Below are 21422 nucleotides of genomic sequence, written 5' to 3'. Positions count from 1 at the left end.
GAAGGCCGTGTGCCTCGCCACGTCAGTACTGGGAACCAATTATGGAAATTAATATTTAATGGAATTAATAACTTAAGGTGATTTGGGTCGAACGTGTTAAGTTCCGCAGGAGATCCAAGTCAAAACCTAAAAAGAACAAATAGATTAAGTTTTGGATCAAACGTGTTAAGTTCCGCAGGCGATCCAAAATTTAATTTAAAAGAACACATGGTAGCTAGGAAAAGGTTCAGACCTTTGTATAAAATTTTTGTACAGTGGAACCTCTATGTTTTTCGAGTAGCAACCAACAATTAATTCGGCCAAACCAATTATAAATATAATTGATTCCCTTTCCTTTCAGCACGGCCCTGCTGGGTTCACCGGTTACTAAAGCTAACTAAAGGTTTAGCGGATCCGAGAGGTCCCGGGTTCGATTCCCGCTTAAGCCATTTTACTTTTCTAATAATTTTTGCTACTTCCGCTACTCGGAAAATTCCGGAAAAATATCTAATAATTCCAGAAAATCATAGAATATTCCTAAAATAGTCTTGAGAATTTTCGGGCGTTACAGTTACAAAAATAGAAAATTTCAAATTTAAAACTCCCTTCTTTTTTTTCAAAACCATGAGGATGGTTAAAAAGGGAAAGTTTTAAAACTTTTAAACTTTCTTGTAAACCATGTGGCCTAATTCAAATAAGGAAAGTTTTGTAAATTTAAAATCCTTCTTTTAAAACTTGTAGTTATCTACAAAGAGAAGATTTTAAAAATTCAAAACACCCCTCCTTATTTAGATTATGGTGGTCGACCCCTCCTTGCTTGGGCAACAAGCAAACCCAATGGCTCCACTGTACAAAAATTTTGTACGTGATCTGAACCTTTCCTAGCTACCATGTGTTCTTTTAAGTTAAACTTGTATCTCCTGCGGAACTTAACACGTTTGATTCCAAGTTTAACTTATATGTTCCTTTAGGTTTAGATTTGGATCTCCTGCGGAACTTAACACGTTTGATCCAAATCACCTAGGTTATAAATTCAATTAAATATTAATTTCCAAAATTATCTTCTAGAACTGTATGGCGAGGCACTAGTCCTTCTTGGGTATGGGATCATTCACCACCGCCTAGACAAAGCCTTTTAAGGAAAGCTAATATTTAATTTCCTTATATAATTCTAGGTTTAACCAAAAAGAATAATCGAATAACAAATTCAAAAAATAAAAAAAAACACAAACTCGAATCACAAATCTGAAACTCTAGAATCATATGCCTCTTGTGATTGGAATTCATATAAAGAAGAACTAGCATGATGCGAAAAATAATTACTAGTTATACCTCTTCTTTGTATGCTAATAACCTCGAGATCTTCTACCGTATTCCTCGCCTCCTCTTGGATGTCGTGTGGGCGACGATCTTCCAAGATGAACACCACGCAAAACTCCTCCTCCTTCTCTAATATTCGCCCACCACCAACACCAAGGAACAAAAGAGAGCAAGGGAAAAGGAAAGGGAGAGAGAGCCGACCACAAGAGAGAGCACCAACAAGAGAATAAGAATTGATGTATCATGAGGTCTCTCCTCCCCTTCTTTTATAATACTTGCCCAAGGCAAATAAGGAAAGATTTTTACAAAAATTAAAATCTTCCTCTTGTTTTTCCTTTTCCCCTTTTATTTTTCCTTTTCTCCTTTAATTGATTGATTGGTCGGCCACTTGCTTGGGCACCAAGTAAGGTTGGCCGACCCCTTAAAAGAAGGAAAATAATCTTTGTAAAAATTTTATAAGCAAAGAATGAAAGCTCTTATAAAATTTTACAAGCTCTCTTTTAATTTCATAATGTGGATGTTAAAAAAAGGAAAGTTTTAAAAATTAAAACCAAGTTTTAAAATTTAAAACTTCTCTTCTAAAATTTCTTTTTTTAACATGGTTACAAAAATAGAAAATTTCAAATTTAAAACTCCCTTCCTTTTTTCCAAAGCCATGAGGATGGTTAAAAAGGGAAAGTTTTAAAACTTTTAAACTTTCTTTTATACCATGTGGCCTAATTCAAATAAGGAAAGTTTTGTAAATTTAAAATCCTTCTTTTAAAACATGTAATTATCTACAAAGAGAAGATTTTAAAAATTCAAAACACCCCTCCTTATTTGGATTATGGTGCCCGACCCCTCCTTGCTTGGGCACCAAGCAAAGGGCCGACCCTCTTTGAGAAGATAGTGGTCGACCCCTATGGCTTGGTCACCAAGCCATGGGTCGGCCTCCTCTTAGACACCAAGATGAGCTTTCCATGAGTGGATTTGAGGCATTAATGAGACTACGAGAGGGACCTGGAGGAGAAATTAGTTTTGGCCTTCCGATAAACTCGAGTATCCCATGTTCGCCCCGAACACATAACTCAAGTTCATCAATAATAACTCATTCCACTATAGAGTTATTATTGCACTACCGCACCAATCCCAAATTACATTATGGGATCCTTCTTATCATGAGTGTGTTAGTCTCCCTATGTTTAAGATATCGAATGTCCATTAATTTAATTGAGTTACTGACAACTCGCTTTAATTAATATCTTAGTCCAAGGACAGTACCACTCAACTTCATCGTCATGTCGGACTAAGTCCACCTACAGGGTTTAACATGACAATCCTTATGAGCTCCTCTTGGAGACATTCTCAATCTAGATGACTAGGACACAGTTTCTTTCTATAATCAACAACACACACTATAAGTAATATCATTTCCCAACTTATCGGCCTATTAATTTATCGAGCTAAATCTCACCCTTTGATAAGTCAAAGAAATAAATACTAAATATATGTGCTTGTTATTATATTAGGATTAAGAGCACACACTTCCATAATAACTAAGGTCTTGTTCTTTTATTAAGTCAGTATAAAAAGAACTTACCTTAAATGGTCCTACTCAATACACTAAAAGTGTACTAGTTTAATTTATTAGTCGATAAACTAATACCTAATTACACTATTACTATTCCAACGGTTTGTTCCTTTCCATCTTAGTCATGAGCATCTGTTTATTGTTAGAGTGTATACTAAAAGCCTAGCTTTTGGTATAAACATTTATCTAGAAATAAGAATCACATTGGTCAAATGTCTACATTTATGATAAATGTAGTTGTTCAATTAATTTATATTGTAGATAACATGGTGTGTGGTGTCACACACAGAGGATCATGTTATCAGTATTTTATAAATTATAAACAGTAGCTCACGACCATAATGAAAAGGAACAAACTATTGGAAGGTCGTAGTGTAATTAGGTATCAGTTTATCTTGATTGTATAATTACACTAGTACACTCAGAGTGTATTGAGTAGGACCATTTGAGGTCGTTTCTTTTATACTGACTTTATAAAGAAACAAAGACCTCAGTTATTATGGAAGTGTGTGCTCTTAATCCTAATATAATAACAAGCACATATATTTGATATTTATTTCTTTAATTTATCAATGGGTGAGATTTAGTTCGATAAATCAATAAGCCCGATAAGTTGAGAAATTGTATCACTTATAGTGTGTGTTGTTGATTATAAAAGGAAACTGTGTCCTAGAGATACTAGGTTGATAATGTCCTCAAGAGGAGCTCATAAGGATTGTCATGTTAAACCCTGCAGGTGGACTTAGTCCGACATGATAATAAGGTTGAGTGGTACTACTCTTGGACTAAGATATTAATTAAATGAGTTGTCAGTAACTCACTTAATTAGTGGGCATTCGATATCTTAAACACAGGGAGACTAACACACTCATAATAAGAAGGAGCCCAAAAATGTAATTTGGGATTGGTGCGGTAGTTCAATAATAGTTCTCTAGTGGAATGAATTATTATTGATAAAATTAAGTTGTGTGTTCGGTGCGAACACGGGATGCTTAATTTTATCGGGAGACCAAAACCAATTCCTCCTCTCGGTCCCTATCGTAGCCTCTTATTTATAGAGTACTATACCTACCTTCTATACCCACCAATAGGGGGCCGGCCAAGCTAGCTTGGGAACCAAGCTAGGGCCGGCCTAGGTATAAGATTGGGTGGCCGGCCCTAGCTTGAACCCAAGCTAGTGGGGGCCGGCCAAATTAAATTAAAAAAAAAGAATTTTAATTTTAATTTTTATTATGTGGAAGAAATAATTTATTAAAGAGAATTGAAATTAAAATATCTCTCTTGTAAAATATTTACAAAAGATTAAAGAAAGAGATTCGATCTCTTTCCTTATTTGTAGATTGGTGAGATATTTTATTTCCTCTTTAAAAATTATTCACATGTTGTAAAATTAAAATTATGAAAATTTCTTTTTATCAACCATGAAGAGATTTTTGAAGAAAAATTTTAATTTTAAAATTTTCGAAAACAAATTAGGAAGTTTTAATTGTTGATTGAAACTTGTCCAATTTGTTCTTCATGATGTGGCCGGCCACTTGAGTTTAATTGGGGAAATTTTATTTTATTTTTCTCAATTAAATCATGTCAAGGAAATTAAGGAAATTTTATTGTAATTAAATTTCCTAATTTGCCTAGGCCAAGGAATATAAAAGAAGGGGTGAGGGTGCCTTCATGTGAGACAACCTCTATTATTTCTCTCCCTCTTTTGTTCCTTGGTGTGGCCGGCCATCCTCTCCCTCTCTTCCTCTTGTGGTGGCCGAACCTCTCTCTCTCCCTTGGAGCTCTTGTGGTGGCCGGATACTACTTGGAGAAGAAGAAGAAGAAGGAGAGAAAGCTAGCATCTCTTGGAGCTTGGTTAGTGTTTTGATTTTCTTCCTCGATGAAGCTTCTTCTTTTGTGACCGAACCTAGCTAGGAGGAGAAGAAGGTGGTTGGTGGTATCTCATCTCGGAAGATCGTTGCCCACACAACGTCCGAGGTTAGAAGAGGAATACGGTAGAAGATCAAGAGGTTTTTTTCTACAAGGTATAACTAGTAATTTTTCTTTCCGCATCGTACTAGTTATTTATGGAAATAATACCAAATACAAGAGGCTTACGTTCTAGTATTTCGAATATGTTTTTCGATGTTGTGTTCTTTTGTTTTATTTTTCCTTGTGGTTTGATTGTTCTTTTCGGTTAACCTAAAATTATTTTAGGAAATTAAATATTAGATTTCTATAAAAGGTTTTGTCTAGTCGATGGTGGTTGCTCCCATATCCAAGAAGGCCATGTGCCTCGCCACGTCAGTACTGGGAACCAATTATGGAAATTAATATTTAATGGAATTAATAACTTAATGCGATTTGGGTCGAACGTGTTAAGTTCCGCAGGAGACCCAAGTCAAAACCTAAAAGAACGAATAGATTAAGTTTTGGATCAAACGTGTTAAGTTCCGCAGGCGATTCAAAATTTAATTTAAAAGAACACATGGTAGCTAGGAAAATGTTCAGACCTTTGTACAAAATTTTTGTACAGTGGAACCTCTAGGTTTTTCGAGTAGCAACCAACATTTATAATTTATAAAGAACTGATAACATGATCTTCTGTGTGTGACACCACACACCATGTTATATATAATATAAATTAATTGAACAACTACACTTAGCAAATAAATGTAGACATTTGACCAATGTGATTCTTTTATTTTAAAAATAAATGTTTACAAAAGCTAGGATTTTAGTATATACTCTAACAATCTCCCACTTATACTAATAGACTAAGCTGCCATATCTGTTGTCATACATCTGATTCCCATCCCCTCCACATGCTGATCAAAAGCTTTCACTGGAAGGGCCTTTGTGAAAGGATCTGCCAGGCTATCTGCTGATGCAATCTTGGCGATGACAACTTCTCCTCGCTTGACGAATTCTCGTATCAGGTGGTACTTACGCTCTATATGCTTACTCGCCTTATGAGCTCGTTGTTCCTTCGAGTTTGCACTGCACCACTATTATCACAATAAATTGTGATGATTTTGGGTAAACCAGGAATCACATCTAAGTCCATTAAGAAGTTCCTGAGCCATACAGCTTCTTTGGCTGCCTCAGAGGCTGCACCATACTCAGCTTCCATGGTTGAGTTTGAAATGCATTTCTTCTTAACACTCTTCCATGCAATAGGTCCACCTCCTAGAGTAAACACATAGCTCAATGTAGACTTACTATTGCCCCTATCTGATTGGAAGTCCGAATCCGTGTAACCCACAGGGAGCAAATCGTCTGCTTGGTAAACTAGCATATAATCTCTAGTCCTTCTCAGGTACTTCAATATATGCTTTACAGCAGTCCAATGTCCTTGTCCAGGGTTACTTTGATATCTGCTAACCATGCCCACGGCAAAACAGATATCCGGTCTCGTACACAGCATTGCATACATTAGGCTTCATATAGCCGAAGCATAAGGAACTGCCTTCATGTCCTCTATTTCCTTTAATGTCTTTGGAGACATCTCTTTAGATAAAGCTACTCCATGCCTAAAAGGTAAAAAACCTTTCTTGGAGTTTTGCATGCTAAAACGAGCAAGGATTGTATATATATATGAAGCTTGAGATAGACACAACATCCTTTTCTTGCGATCCCTTATGATTTTGATCCCAAGAATGTGTGCACATTCTCCTAAGTCCTTCATATCGAACTGTTTGGATAATCATACCCTTACGTCTGATAACACCTTGACATTGTTGTCAATTAACAAAATGTCATTTATGTATAGTACAAGAAATACCACCACGTTTCCGTTACACTTCTTGTATACACAAGACTCATCCGGACATTGAATAAATCCATATGACTGGATTACTTCATTAAACCAGATGTTCCAAGATCTTGAAGCTTGTTTCAGTCCATAAATGGACCGATTAAGCTTGCACACTAGATGCTCTTTGCCCTTTTCAATGAACCCTTCTGGTTGCTTCATATGAATGTTTTCTTCAAGACTTCCATTAAGGAAAGCTGTCTTGACATCCATTTGCCAAATCTCATAATCCATATGAGCGGCAATGGATAAGAGTATCCGGATAGACTTAAGCATAGCTACCGACGAAAAGGTCTCCTCATAATCGATTCCCTCTTTCTGAGTGTACCCCTTCGCAACAAGCCTTGCTTTGAAGGTTTCTATCTTCCCATCTGTCCCTCTTTTCCTTTTATAGATCCACTTGCATCCAATGACTTTTACACCATCAGGTGGTTCTACAAGCTCCCAGACCTTATTAGAATACATAGATTCTATTTCGGAATTCATTGCCTTTTGCCAAGATACTGCATCTATATCTTGGAGTGCTTCATCATATGTCTGGGGATCTGGTTCATGTTTGCTGGGATCAAGTCCGAAGACTCACCCAAAAACATGAATCTCTCAGGCTGCCTTACAACCCTCCCACTACGACGAGGCACCGTCTGTGGTTGTGTATCATGTGTGACACATGTTGCAGTCTCTTGTGGTACTTCATCTTGTACTGTTGGTACTGAAGTAGACGTGTCCTCTCTAAGTTCTTCTAGAACAATTTTACTACTGGGCTTGTGATCCATTATATAGTCTTCTTCTAAACACTGGGCATTGGTGCTAACAATGACCTTCTGGTCTTTAGGACTATAAAATAAACCGCCTTTCATTCCTCTGGGATACCCCACAAACATACGAACTTCTGTACGAGATTCTAACTTATCAGCATCTTGTTTCAGCACATGTGCTGGACTACCCCAAATCTGAATATGTCTTAGACTGGACTTCCGCCCATTCTATAATTCTGTGGGAGTAGAAGATATTGATTTAGAAGGTACTAAGTTCAAAACGTGTGCTGCTGTTTCCAGAGCGTATCCCCAAAACGAATTTGGTAATTCTGAATAACTCATCATTGATCTAACCATCTCCATAAGAGTCTTATTCCTTCGTTCTGCCACACCATTCTGTTGGGGTGTACCAGGTGCGGACAATTGGGATTGAATCCCGGCCTCTGATAAGTAATTCCTAAACTCTCCTAAGAGGTATTCGCCACCACGATTAGACCGTAGTGTCTTGATACTTTTACCTAGACGTTTCTCCACATCAGCCTTGTACTCTTTGAACTTATCAAATCACTCAGACTTGCGGCGCATTAGATAAATGTATCCATATCTTAAATAATCGTCTATAAAAGAGACAAAATATTCAAAGCCACCTCTAGCCTGGATAGACATAGGACCACACAAATCAGAATGAACCAATTCTAACGCTTCTTTGGCTCTACACCCCTTGGCCTTAAAAGGTCTCTTGGTCATCTTACCTTCCAAGCAGGATTCACACGTTGGAAAGTTTTCCAACTCTAATGGACCCAAGAGTCCATCGGCTACAAGCCTTTGTATCCTATTTAAGTTAATATGACCAAGCCTTAGATGCCAAAGATGTGTTTGGTTCATTTCCGAAGGTTCTTTTCTCTTATTAGAGTTAGAAGATGTGTTATTAATTTTCATATTTTGCTTTGTGGGAGAAATTGAATTTTAAAGTATATAAATTGCCAACCAATGCACCAGAACAGATAATCACTTTATTTCTCTTTATAACCACATTGTTACTAAAGGAAACTGAATATCCATCCAAATACAGTTTAGAAACTGAAATTAAATTCTTTCTAAAACTGGGTACATAAAGACAATTCCTTAAAACCAATTTCCTATTCCTATCAAATGATAAGTAGACGTCTCCCACTGCAACAGCCGCCACCTTAGTAGCATTGCCCATGTAGACAGTTATCTCTCTATCAAATAGTCGCCGGGTTTCTTGGAACCCCTGCAAAGAATTGCAGACATGATCAGTGGCTCCCGTATCTACACACCAGGTGTTGGTAGATAACACCGCTAAACATGTTTCAACTACTAGAGTATGAGATATACCTTTATTGTTCTGTTTCCTACGAGGACAGTCCGCCTTCCAATGTCCAGTCTGCTTGCAAATAAAGCACTTGCCCTTCGGCTTCTTTATTCCAGCCATTGTCCTGCACCTTGAGGTTTATTCACCTTCTTTGCTGAGCCATTTTGTTTCTTCTTCTTCTTGCCTTTCGGCTTAGAAGTAGAACCATTTTCAGCATAATGAATTTGAGAATGTTGACGAAACAACCCTTCGGCTGCCTGAAGTTCTATCAGAAGTTCCGCCAATGAATACATCCTTTTATTCATATTATAGTTCAGGCGAAAATGCTCAAAACTTCTGGGCAGCGTTTGGAGGATGATATCGACCTGAGTTTCCCCATCAATTTCCCCTCCAAGAACTTGTATTTCGTTTAAGTAAGCCATCATCTTGAGAATATGATCCCTCACGGGAGTCCCCTCAGTCATGGTGGCTGTCATCAGTTTTCTCATTGCCTCTTACTTAGCAGCCCGATTCTGATGTCCGAAGAGTTCCTTGAGATTGTTCATTATATCATAGGCTGTTGGTAAGTCTTGATGCTGATGTTGCAATACATTTGACATCGAAGCCAAGATGTAACACTGCGTCATCTCATCAGCTTTTACCCATTTACTATGATACTGAATCTCCTCTGGGGTAGAATCATTGCTAGGTGTTTCTGGGCATTCCTCTGACAGTACAAACTTATAGCCCTCAGTAGTTAAAACAATGTCTAGGTTTCTTTTCCAATCTATATAGTTGGGACCAGTAAGTCTGTTTTCTTTTAGAATAATGGTCAGTGGGTTGAGAGTCATCCTAAGAATCACAAAATAAATTTTGGTCAGAACTCTAAATTTAGAATAATATTGATTCCTCAAACAATACTATTTTAAATTAACCAACACCTTAAAACACCGTGAATTTTGTATGCCACGATAGTGTGGACGTATACAAATTCAACATTTATAAAAGGAGGGTATATTCCATTAATTTTATTATCTTGTCAACCTAACTTTTTGACAAATAAAATTAATAGTTGGTTTCCTTCGGTCACACAAATAATAGAAGTGACTCCGATGGGGAGGATACTATTAGACGTGTCTAAGTGTATACCATTACTTGACACTAAGTCCATTAATAAGATTGTGCCCCTTCCGATGGGGAAGATCACACGCTCTTAATTAATTTCCTATAGTCATCCGAAATGGAAGTTTGGTCTAGTGATCCGCAAACAAACTCATCCGATATGGAGGAAGGCACTCAGAGCCAATGCGCAAGTTTGTTTGCATCACTTACAAACTAGTAATGGAGACCGTGGAATTCACTAAAACAAATCCCTCTCCCACTTAGTTATTTAAAGTGAGGAATTTTGATGATGCTAGCCTACTAAACATGTACACTAACATTCACACACAACACAATATAAAAGCAATAAATAGAAAAACTAATTTTAAACTATTATGTCTTTTATCTATTGTTGTCCTCCGTGTGTCGTCATCCCTAGCTGCTGCCATCTTTGGCCACTGCCACCGGATCTAGTTGTCGCATCCATCTTGCTCCTTGTTCCGCTGCGCCACTCTGATCCTCAAAAGGTTCCACGCCTTGCAAGATTCGATCCGCGACATAAATAGAATTTTACATTTTTCGATCCTATATTCCTCGAAGGAATGTACATGTAAACTAGATCGAACATAAAATAAAATTTACATCCATCGATCCTATATTCCATAAAAGGAATGCACATGTATCTAGATCAAAAAATAAAATCCTAATAAAACTAAATACAGCTCCTGCTGTATTTTATAATACAATCATGCACACATAATAAATGCCCTTGACATGTCCAAGGGTCCAATCACACACATAATAACTATAAGCCATAATAGTTGGATCCTGCATCCACAAAGTTAGCACATCCTACTATTAACCTGCCTAAATTATGTATGACATGTGCATAATTAAACTAATACCAAATACACAGAGGCAAAACCCTAGCTCTGATACCAATTGTTGGATCGAAAAGAATTTAGATATCTCCACAATAGCATAATATTGTCCACTTTGGGCCTAGACCCTCATGACTTTGCTCTTGGGCTCTCCCCAAAAGGCCTCATGCCAATGGAGATATCTTTTCTCTTATAAACCCATGATCTTTCCCATGTGTTTTCAATATGGGACTATGTTTGCAACCTTGCAACCCCAACAGGGTCGACCCTCTTTGAGAAGATAGTGGCCGGCCCCTATGGCTTGGTCACCAAGTCATGGGCCGACCTCCTCTTAGACACTAAGATGAGCTTTTCATGAGTGGATTTGAGACATTAATGAGGCTATGAGAGGGACCTGGAGGAGAAATTGATTTTGGCCTTCCGATGAACTCGAGTATCCCGTGTTCGCCCCGAACACATAACTCAAGTTCATCAATAATAACTCATTCCACTAGAGAGTTATTATTGCACTACCGCACCAATCCCAAATTACATTATGGGCTCCTTCTTATCATGAGTGTGTTAGTCTCCCTGTGTTTAAGATATCGAATGCCCATTAATTTAATTGAGTTACTGACAACTCGTTTTAATTAATATCTTAGTCTAAGAGTAGTACCACTCAACTTCATCGTCATGTTGGACTAAGTCCACCTACAGGGTTTAACATGACAATCCTTATAAGCTCCTCTTGGAGACATTCTCAATTTAGATGACTAGGACACTGTTTCCTTCTATAATCAACAACACACACTATAAGTAATATCATTTCCCAACTTATCGGGCCTATTAATTTATCGAGCTAAATCTCACCCTTTGATAAGTCAAAGAAATAAATACTAAATATATGTGCTTGTTATTATATTAGGATTAAGAGCACACACTTCCATAATAACTAAGGTCTTGTTCTTTTATTAAGTCAGTATAAAAAGAACTTACCTTAAATGGTCCTACTCAATACACTAAAAGTGTACTAGTTTAATTTATTAGTCAAGATAAACTAATACCAAATTACACTACGACTATTCCAACGGTTTGTTCCTTTCCATCTTAGTCGTGAACATTTGTTTATAATTTATAAAGAACTGATAACATGATCTTCTATGTGTGACACCACACACCATGTTATCTACAATATAAATTAATTGAACAACTACACTTAGCAAATAAATGTAGACATTTGACCAATGTGATTCTTTTATTTCAAAAATAAATGTTTACAAAAGCTAGGCTTTTAGTATACACTCTAACATCAGCCCTGTACTTTTTGAACTTATCAAAGTATTTAGACTTGTGGCGCATCAAGTAAATATATCCGTATCTCGAATAGTCATCTATAAAATAGACGAAATATTCGAAACCACCTCTTGCTTGGATAGTCATAGGTCCTCACAAATCATAATGAACCAATTCCAACACGTCTTTGGCTCTATACCCCTTAGACTTAAAAAGCTTCTTGGTTATTTTTCCTTCCAAGTAAGACTCGCAGGTTGGAAAGATTTCCACTACCAATGAACCCAAAAGTTCATCGGCTATTATCCTTTGAATCCTACTCAAGTTAATATAACCTAGCCTTAGATGCCAAAGATATGATTGGTTCATTTCTGAAGGTTGCTTTCTCTTATTAGAGTTAGAAGATATCTTATTAATTTCCATTTGTTGCATCGTGGGACTTATAGGATTTATAAATTGCCAACCAACGTACCAGAACAGATAACTTCCCTCTTTTTCTTGATAACAACTTTGTTATTAAAAGAGGCAGAATATCAGGTTCTTTGAATAGTTTGGAAACTGAAAACTAGTTCTTTCTAAACTTGGTACGTAAAGACAATTTCTTAAAATCCATATTTTATTCCTATCAGAAGATAAACATCTCCCACTGCAACAGCTGCTACTTTGCAGTAGTGCCCATGTAGACGGTGTTTTCCCTTTCATATATTTGTTGGGTTTCCTGGAACCCTACAATGAATTGCAGACATGATTAGTGGCTCCCGTATCTACACACCAGGTACCGGTAGATAACACCACTAAACATGTTTCAATAACTAATGAATAAAATACACCTATATTGTTCTTAGTTATGAAAGGACAGTCCATCTTAATGTCCAAGTCTTATTTCTAATTTTAATTGGGACTACTAAGTCTATTCTATAGTATAACAACTAGGGGATTGACAAACATTTGAAATCCTAAGAATCACAAAAATATTTGGTCAAGACCAACACCTTAAAATCCCCGTGAATTTTGTATGCCATAGTGTGAGCGTATACAAAATCAAAGAGGAGATTTTATCTATTAATTTTATTATCTTGTCAACCTAACTTTATGACAAATAAAATTAATAGTTAGTCTATCTCTGATTAAATATTTAGTCAAAACTTTGAGTTTAAAATAATATTGATTCCTCAAAACAATATTATTTAAATTCACCAACACCTCAAACACTGTGTATTTTGCATGCCACGATAGTGTGGACGTATACAAAATCAAACATTTGTAAGAGGAGGGTTATACCCATTAATAACCTTGTCAATATATCTTTATGACAAATAAAATTACCTCAAACACCATGAATTTTGTATGCCACGATAGTGTGGATGTATACAAATTCAAACATTTGTAAGAGGGGGTTTACCCATTAATTTTATTATCTTGACAAATAAAATTACCTCAAACAATGTGAATTTTGTATGCCAAGATAGTGTGGACGTATACAAAATCTCAACATTTGTAAGAGGGGGTTTTAATTTTATTATCTTGTCAACCTATCATTATGACAAATTAATAGTTGGTTTTCCTTCAGTCGCACAAATAATAGCAGTGACTCCGATGAGGAGGATACTATTAGATGTGCAGAAGTGTACACCATTACTTGACACTTAGTCCATTAATTAAGATTGTGCCCCTTCCAATGGGGAAGATCACACGCTCCTAATTAATTTTCTATAGTCATCAAAAATGGAAGTTTGATCTAGTGATCCACAAACAAACTCATCCGATATGGAGGAAGACACTCAAAGCCAATGCGCAAGTTTGTTTGCATCACTTATAAACCAGTAATGGAGACCGTGGAATTTATTTAAAAATCCCTCTCCCACTTAGTTATTTAAGGTGAGGAATTTTAACCTAGCAAGCACACATCACACACATCACACACATCATAGTAAATAAAAGCAATAAATATGGAAATTAATTTTCCAACTATTGTGGCCTTTTCCATCATTGTCCTTCGCGTGCTGCCAACCCTAGTGTTCATGTCGTTAGGTCCATCGAGTTTCCTTTTCTGCTGCACCTCTGGTCCTCCAATAGCACCACGCCTCGCAAGGATACGATCCGCGACAGAAAAAATAAAATTTTACAAACATCTATCCTATATTCCACAAGGGAATGTACATCAAGTCTAGATCGAATATAAATGTAAAATCCTAGGGCCAATACAACTCCTTCTATATTAGTTAAATACAATCATGCACACACAATAAAATGCCCTTGACATGTCTAAGGATCCAATCACACACAATAACCATAAGTCATAATAGTTGGAGCCTGCAACCACAGAGTTAGCATATCACTATTATCCTGCATAAATTATGTATGACATGTGCATAATTAAATTGAAAACCAAACACACAGAGGCAAACCCTAGCTCTGATACCAATTGTTGGTTAGTCCTAGGAAGATCATACCGGTTCCACTGTACAAAAATTTTATACAAGTGTCAAACCTTTCCTAACAACCTATTGTGTTCTTTAGAAATTAAATTCGGAATCAGAAATGAAACTTAACATTATTGATTCCAAATTTAACTTATCTATTTTTAATGGTTTAGACTTGGATCGCAACCAGAACTTAACACTATTGATCCAAATCTACCTATGTTACAAATTCAATTAAATATTTATTTCGAAAATTGGCTCCCAGGTCAAACATGGCGAGGCACATGACCTTCTTAGATATGGGAGCATCCACCACTGCCTCGACAAAGCCTCTTAACGAAATTCAATATTTAATTTCCTAAAATAACATTAGGTTTAACCAAAAAGAACAATCGAATCATAAGATCGAAAAAATAAAAAAACACAACTTCGAATATCTAATCCGAAAATCTAGAATCATATGTCTCTTGTGTTTGGAGTTCATACAAAGAAAAAACTAGTATGATGCGGAAATAATTACTAGTTATACTTTTCTTTATATGCAACGACCTCTTGATCTTCTACCGTATTCCTCTTCTTATCTCAGACGTTGTGTGGGCAACGATCTACCGAGATGAGAACCACCCAAACCCTTCTTCTTCCTTCACCAAGTTTTGGCCACCAAAGCTCCTCCAAGGATGTAGAGATTCGGCCACCACCACCAAGCTCCAAGGGATGCAAGAAACAAAACCTCCTTTCTCTCCTTCTTCTCCTAGCTAGAACTGGCCACCAAGGACTCCTTGTGTTGATGCTGTCAGCCACAAAGGAGGAAGAGAAAAAGAGAAGAGCTAGAAACAATGGTCGGCCATCACCAAGGAAGAAAGGCAGGAAAAATATAATAGAGTTGTCACTCATGAAGGCACCCCTACCTCCTCTTTTATATTCCTTGGTCTTGGCAAATAAGAAAATTTTAAATAAAAACTTCCTTAATTTCTTTGCCATGAAAAGGAAAATTTAAAAGATTAAAAACAAATTCCTTCTCATGAATCAAGTGGTCGGTCACCTTCAAGCTCCTAATAAGGAAAGTTTTAATAACACAAGAATTAAAACTGTAATGACCCAAATTTCCTCATTTGGAGTTCTAATAGTGGTTAAAAATATTTATAAATACTTTAGAAATATTCTAGAGATTTTTAGAAATTTTTAGAGTATTTTTATGCAATTTTTGGAGGTCGTTTGGTATTTTTACTAGACGAAAGAAGTTTCGGCAAAAAAATGTCCAAGCCGAGATTCGAACCTGAGACCTCTGGCCGAACCAAGTCCTAAGCAAGTCCGATTGACCAAGTGTGCAAGCAGTTGTTATTGATCAAATAAAGGATGAATTGTATTTAAGTAGTAGTTGGCTAATAGAATGCCCTAGTTATAAAAAGAGGGCTTAATTTTCCCGAGCCCTAATTTCTCTCCTCTCCCTCACGAACGGGGTCGGCGACAGCTGCTTGGGTGAAAACGAAAAGAGGGAAGCAAGGGCCTCTCCGGTGGCTGGCCAAAGGGACTTCTCCACAAGCTCTTCTCGGATCCGAGCCCTCCCGTCGAAGAGAACACGCGGACATAGAGGAATCACCGAGTTTTGGAGCTCACCCGAAACCCTAGAAGCTTCTTGTTCAGCTGTGAGTTCAAGAACGCAAGGTAAGTCGCTTACTCACCTGCGGTAAGAGTGGTTCCGGATTCGATTGATGTTTCCTTGCGTCTTTTGATTTTTGAAGCATTTTGTGAAGCTTGCTGCCATGTTTGCTGCCGTGAGTTTCATTAAGGTTACAAGAGGGGAATTTGTTTAGGTTTTGATATTGGGTTTGATATGTAGTTGTCTTCTGCTATTAGATTCCTTATCCATGTGGTTTGATCTTACCATGTAGATTATAGCATTTTCTGCCATAGGTTTTTCTGTTAAACCTGAAAAGAATAGCCCTGTATTTAGCCTTTCTGTATGGACCTTAATTTAGTTTTTAGCATGTAGTGCTGTTTTTGGTGGATTACTGCCGAAGGGTTATGCTTCTGTTTCCTTACTGTAGCACTGCACAGAGAGATGCTTGGGTTCGGTTATACTTTGCATTGGACAAGAACAGCCCTATATTTAGCATATTTGGTTAGACCCTTTTTGTGTTGTATAATGACACGAACAACCCTTAATCCAAGTACAAAGTGTTAGTTTCTTTGCTATTTAATAAATATGATCAACCCTGTTTAATAGCATTGTAAATTCAGCCCTTTCGTTATTTTGTAAGCATGATATTCTGTTGGGTATGTGCAGCATTGATTCCTTTATTCCTAGGTTCCTTTGCTATTAGATATACCTGGGCAGACTTTCTAGTTTTCCATTTGCTATTGGAATAACATGAGTAGTTTCCCTTATTAAATATCCTAGTGCAGTTTTGTTAAACATTTCAGATGTAGATTTTTAGTTTTAGTTTATATATAAATCTATGCAACGAACTGCCTTTTATTCCAAGTATATAGTTAGATTTTTCTTTAAGCTTTTAGTTTCCCTTTGTTATGCTATTAGGCAATGAACATAGAAAGGCTTGGATTAAGTATTGGTTTATTAGGCTAATTGGAGGTTGATCCGGCAGTGATTTTGGTTTATTTTATGATGAAGTAGGTAGTGTAATCTCCTTAGTGCAGAAGTGTGGATGAAAGAGTGAAGATGAGCATATGTAATATGTTGTTTTGGTAAGTATCATGTATTAAGACTAAAGATGATTTGAATTGATGTAATGAATTTAACAGGTGAGAAGTATGTGAGTAATTTAGATATGCAAGTAGTAACTTCAGAGTAGAAGTTTAGTTTAGAAGATGAGAAAAGAGATTTATATGTTGATCAATATCGATTTTATACTGAGAATTCCTTTTCTGACCATAAGTTTAATGACATAATTGATGTTCAGAATTAAAGTACTTGGATGTGTCAATATCAAGGATTCCATTTGGTCTCAGTCGGTTACTAGAATCTGAAATTCTAGGTTTATAATTGCCATGTGAGAATTTTAGTGCAGTTTAGATCTCCTTGAAGTGCAGAATTTTAATGCAGTTGAAATCTCCTTATAGTGCAGAATTTTAGTGCAGATTTTTATTAAGTATTAGTGTGCAGATTTTATTAAGCATTAGTGTGCAGATTTTTATTTAACATTGCAATGCAGATTTCTGTTAAGCATTGCAGTACAGAATTTTGTTAAGCATTGTAGTGTAGATTTGCTTTAAGTATTTAGTTTCTTTAGCAGTGTAGATTTGCTAATAGATAGTTTATGGATATCATTGTAGAACAAGGCTTTAGATTTCCCTTAAATATGCATGATTGTGTGTTACTTAGTTGATTTCACTTATAGATGCATATGGAAAAAAAATACCCTAACAGTATTTTGAGTTTAAGAAAAGTATAAGAAAGAAAAATGCCAAGGCCTTAAGTAGATCCCAAAGTCAAGACTTTAGGGATTTTGGCACACAAGGTGCTAAAGAAAATGTCGAGACATTATATATTAGAAGTATTAAAAGATAACAAGTATTTTACTTTTATCAGTGGCACTGTGCTGGACTCTCAGTTGTCCTTGGATTGGGCTCCCATAGTCGTCCCTAGGTTTAGATAGCCTAGTATGCTGGACTCTCAGTTGTCCTTGGGTTGGGCTCCCATAGTCGTCCCTAGGTTTAGATAACCTAGTAAACCCTACTAGATTCGGGACCAGCTATCTCGGGTCTAGTTAGGGATGCGCGCATAGCAAGTACAGTTGCCGAGCTAAGAAGAAAGTTGATTATTATTTTGAAGTATTATAAGTATAAGTTTTTGAACAAGTAAAATAAGTTTCACATAAATATAAAAGTATTAAAGAATAAGTTTTAAACAAGTGAGATAAAAGAATAAATTTAGGACAAATGGATTAAGTTTCACTTTGTTTTAAAATCAGCAAGTTGAGTTTTCTTTTATGCTAGCATGTTATTTAGATTAGCTTATTGTTCTTTACTATTAGAAGAGCATGAGTAGCTTTACATGTTTAGCATTTTAGCATGTTTGATTCCTTTACTATTAGATGAGCATGATTAGTCTTCAGTAAGCATTCAGTTAGTTCATGTTATAGATATATGTACATGCATATCGAGATTTTTGTGAGTTAGATAGCGCTTACTAAGCATTATGCTTATAGATTGCATTTCCTCTTACTGCAGATATAGGAAAGGAAAAGTTTTAGCAAAGGTAGGCGACAAGGAGGTGCGGATGGATGTGTGATGCCAGAACTATGGAAGCCTTAGGACTTAGTTTAAGAATTTGTTTAGATTAATTCTTTATTTAGGTTGATAAGAAAATCTTGGAGTAAGAAGCTGTATTTTATTTTGTTTCCGCTATTCATTACTTGCATGATCTGATTTTATTAAATAGCGTGGTGATGTTATTTCTTTTGTGTGGTTGATATAAGTTCCAGCCACCTGTGGCTGATGTATATATATATGTATCTCAGTTTTTTGTCACCGGTACAGAGGAGACTCTGTCGAAATTTTTCGGTAGGGATTCCTCGTGGTTTCGATCATACCGGTTAAGTAGAGTTAGTAGTTAAGTAACGGTCACCCTTAGAAAGTAGTATAGTAGTGAGAAGGGTGGTCGTTACAAAAACTTCCTAATTTGTTTCCAAAAATTTATAAAAATTTCTCTAATAATTTTTCCCTTCATGGTTGGTTATAAAAGGAAATTTTATAAATTAAAATATTTCTTTTAAACATGTGGATGGTTTTTAAAAAGGAAAGTTATCTTTAAAATTAAAATCTCCTTTCAATCTACAAATAAGGAAAGATATCAAATCTTTTCTTAATCCTTTGTAGAAATTTATAAAAGGAAAAATTTATAATTTTAAAACTCTCTTTTAAATCATGAACATGATTACAAAAAAGGAAAGTTTTCTCAAAATTAAAATCTTCCTTTTAATCTACAAATAAGGAAAGATATCAAATCTTTTCTTAATCTTTTGTAGAAAGCTATAAAAGGAAAGATTTAAATTTTAAACTCTCTTTTAAAACCATGATATCCATATTAAGAAAAGATTTTAAATAAAAATAAAACCCCTTTTAATATGGCCGGCCAATCAAGCTTGGGCTCCAAGCCATGGCCGACCACTTAACTTGGCTTAATCCTTTTACTTGGCCAGCCCAATCTTGGACTCCAAGCTTGCTTGGCCGGCCCCTTTAGATTGGGTAAGGAAGTGGGTATAGGTGGGTATAATTCTCTATATACAAGAGGCTACGATAGGGACCAAGAGGAGGAATTGGTTTTGGTCTCCCGATGAAATTAAGCTTCCTGTGTTCGCCCCGAACACCCAACTTAATTTCATCAATAATAATTCATACCACTAAAAAATTATTATTGAACTACCGCACCAATCTCAAATTATGTTTTGGGCTCCTTCTTATCATGAGTGTGTTAATCTCCCTGTGTTTAAGATGTCGGATGCCCACTAATTAATTGAGTTACTGACAACTCACTTTAATTAATATCTTAGTCCAAGAGTAGTACCACTCAACCTTATTATCGTGTCGAACTAAGTCCACCTGCAGGGTTTAACATGACAATCCTTATGAGCTCCTCTTGGGGACATTATCAACCTAGATTACTAGGACATAGTTTCCTTCTATAATCAACAACACACACTATAAGTAATATCATTTCCCAACTTATCAGGCCTATTGATTTATCGAGCTAAATCTCACCCTTTGATAAGTCAAAGAAATAAATACTAAATATATGTGCTTGTTATTATATTAGGATTAAGAGCACACACTTCCATAATAACTAAGGTCTTATTTTTTTATTAAGTCAGTATAAAAAGAACTTATCTTAAATGGTCATGCTCAATACACTCAGAGTGTACTAGTGTAATTTATCAGACAAGATAAACTAATACCTAATTACACTATGACTATTCCAATGGTTTGTTCATTTCCATCTCAGTCGTGAGCTACTGTTTATAATTTATAAGGAATTGATAACATGATCTTCTGTGTGACACCACATACCATGTTATCTACAATATAAATTAATCGAACAACTACACTTAACTTATAAATGTAGATATTTGACCAATATGATTCTTATTTCTAAGTAAATGTTTATACAAAAGCTAGGTTTTTAGTATACATTCCAACAAACCTAAGCTTGGTGTGGCCGACCATAATAAATTAAACAGTTTTTATTTTTTAAAATCTTTCTTATGTGGAAACCATGGTTTTAAAAGAGAGTTTAAAATTTAAATATTTCGTTTTATAGTTTTCTACAAAAGATTAAGTGAAAGGTTTGATATCTTTCCTTATTTGTAGTTAAAAGGAAGATTTTAATTTTTGATAAAACTTTCCTTTTTTGTAACCATCCTCATAATTTTAAAAGAGAGTTTTAAAATTAAATCTTTTATTTTATAGTTTCTACAAAAGATTAAGAAAAGATTTGATATCTTTCCTTATTTGTAGATTGAAAGGAAGATTTTAATTTTAGAGAAAAACTTTCCTTTTTGTAAATCATCCACATGTTTTAATAGAGAGATTTTAATTTATAAAAGTTTCCTTTTATGACCAACCATGAAGGAAATTTTCAAAAGAGAAATTTTTATTTAAAAATTTCTGGAAACAAATTAGGAAGTTTTAATTTTGTGTTTAAAATTTTCCTTATTTGGAGGGATTAAGGTGGCCGGCCATATATAGTTTGAAAGGGAAATTTTATTAAACTTTCCTTTCATTGGCAAAGAGAATAAGGAAGTTTTAATAAAACTTTCCTTATTTTCCAAGACCAAGGAATATAAAAGAGAGGGTAGAGGTGCTCACCTCATAACAATATATCTTCTATTATTTCCTCTCTTCCTTGGTTGGTGGCCGACCCCTCTCTTCCTTTCCCTCTCCTATCCTTCTTCCTTGGCTGGCGGCATCTTCATCTCAAGGAGCTTGGTTGGTGGCCGGATCTTGCTAAAGGAAGAAGGAGAGATAGGTGGTCTTGTTTCTTAGCATCCCTTGGAGCT

The sequence above is a fragment of the Zingiber officinale genome, chromosome 8A (assembly GCF_018446385.1).
Source record: "Zingiber officinale cultivar Zhangliang chromosome 8A, Zo_v1.1, whole genome shotgun sequence".
Lineage (NCBI taxonomy): Eukaryota > Viridiplantae > Streptophyta > Magnoliopsida > Zingiberales > Zingiberaceae > Zingiber > Zingiber officinale.
The sequence above is the reverse complement of the archived record's forward strand: the minus strand, read 5'-3'. Positions refer to the sequence as shown.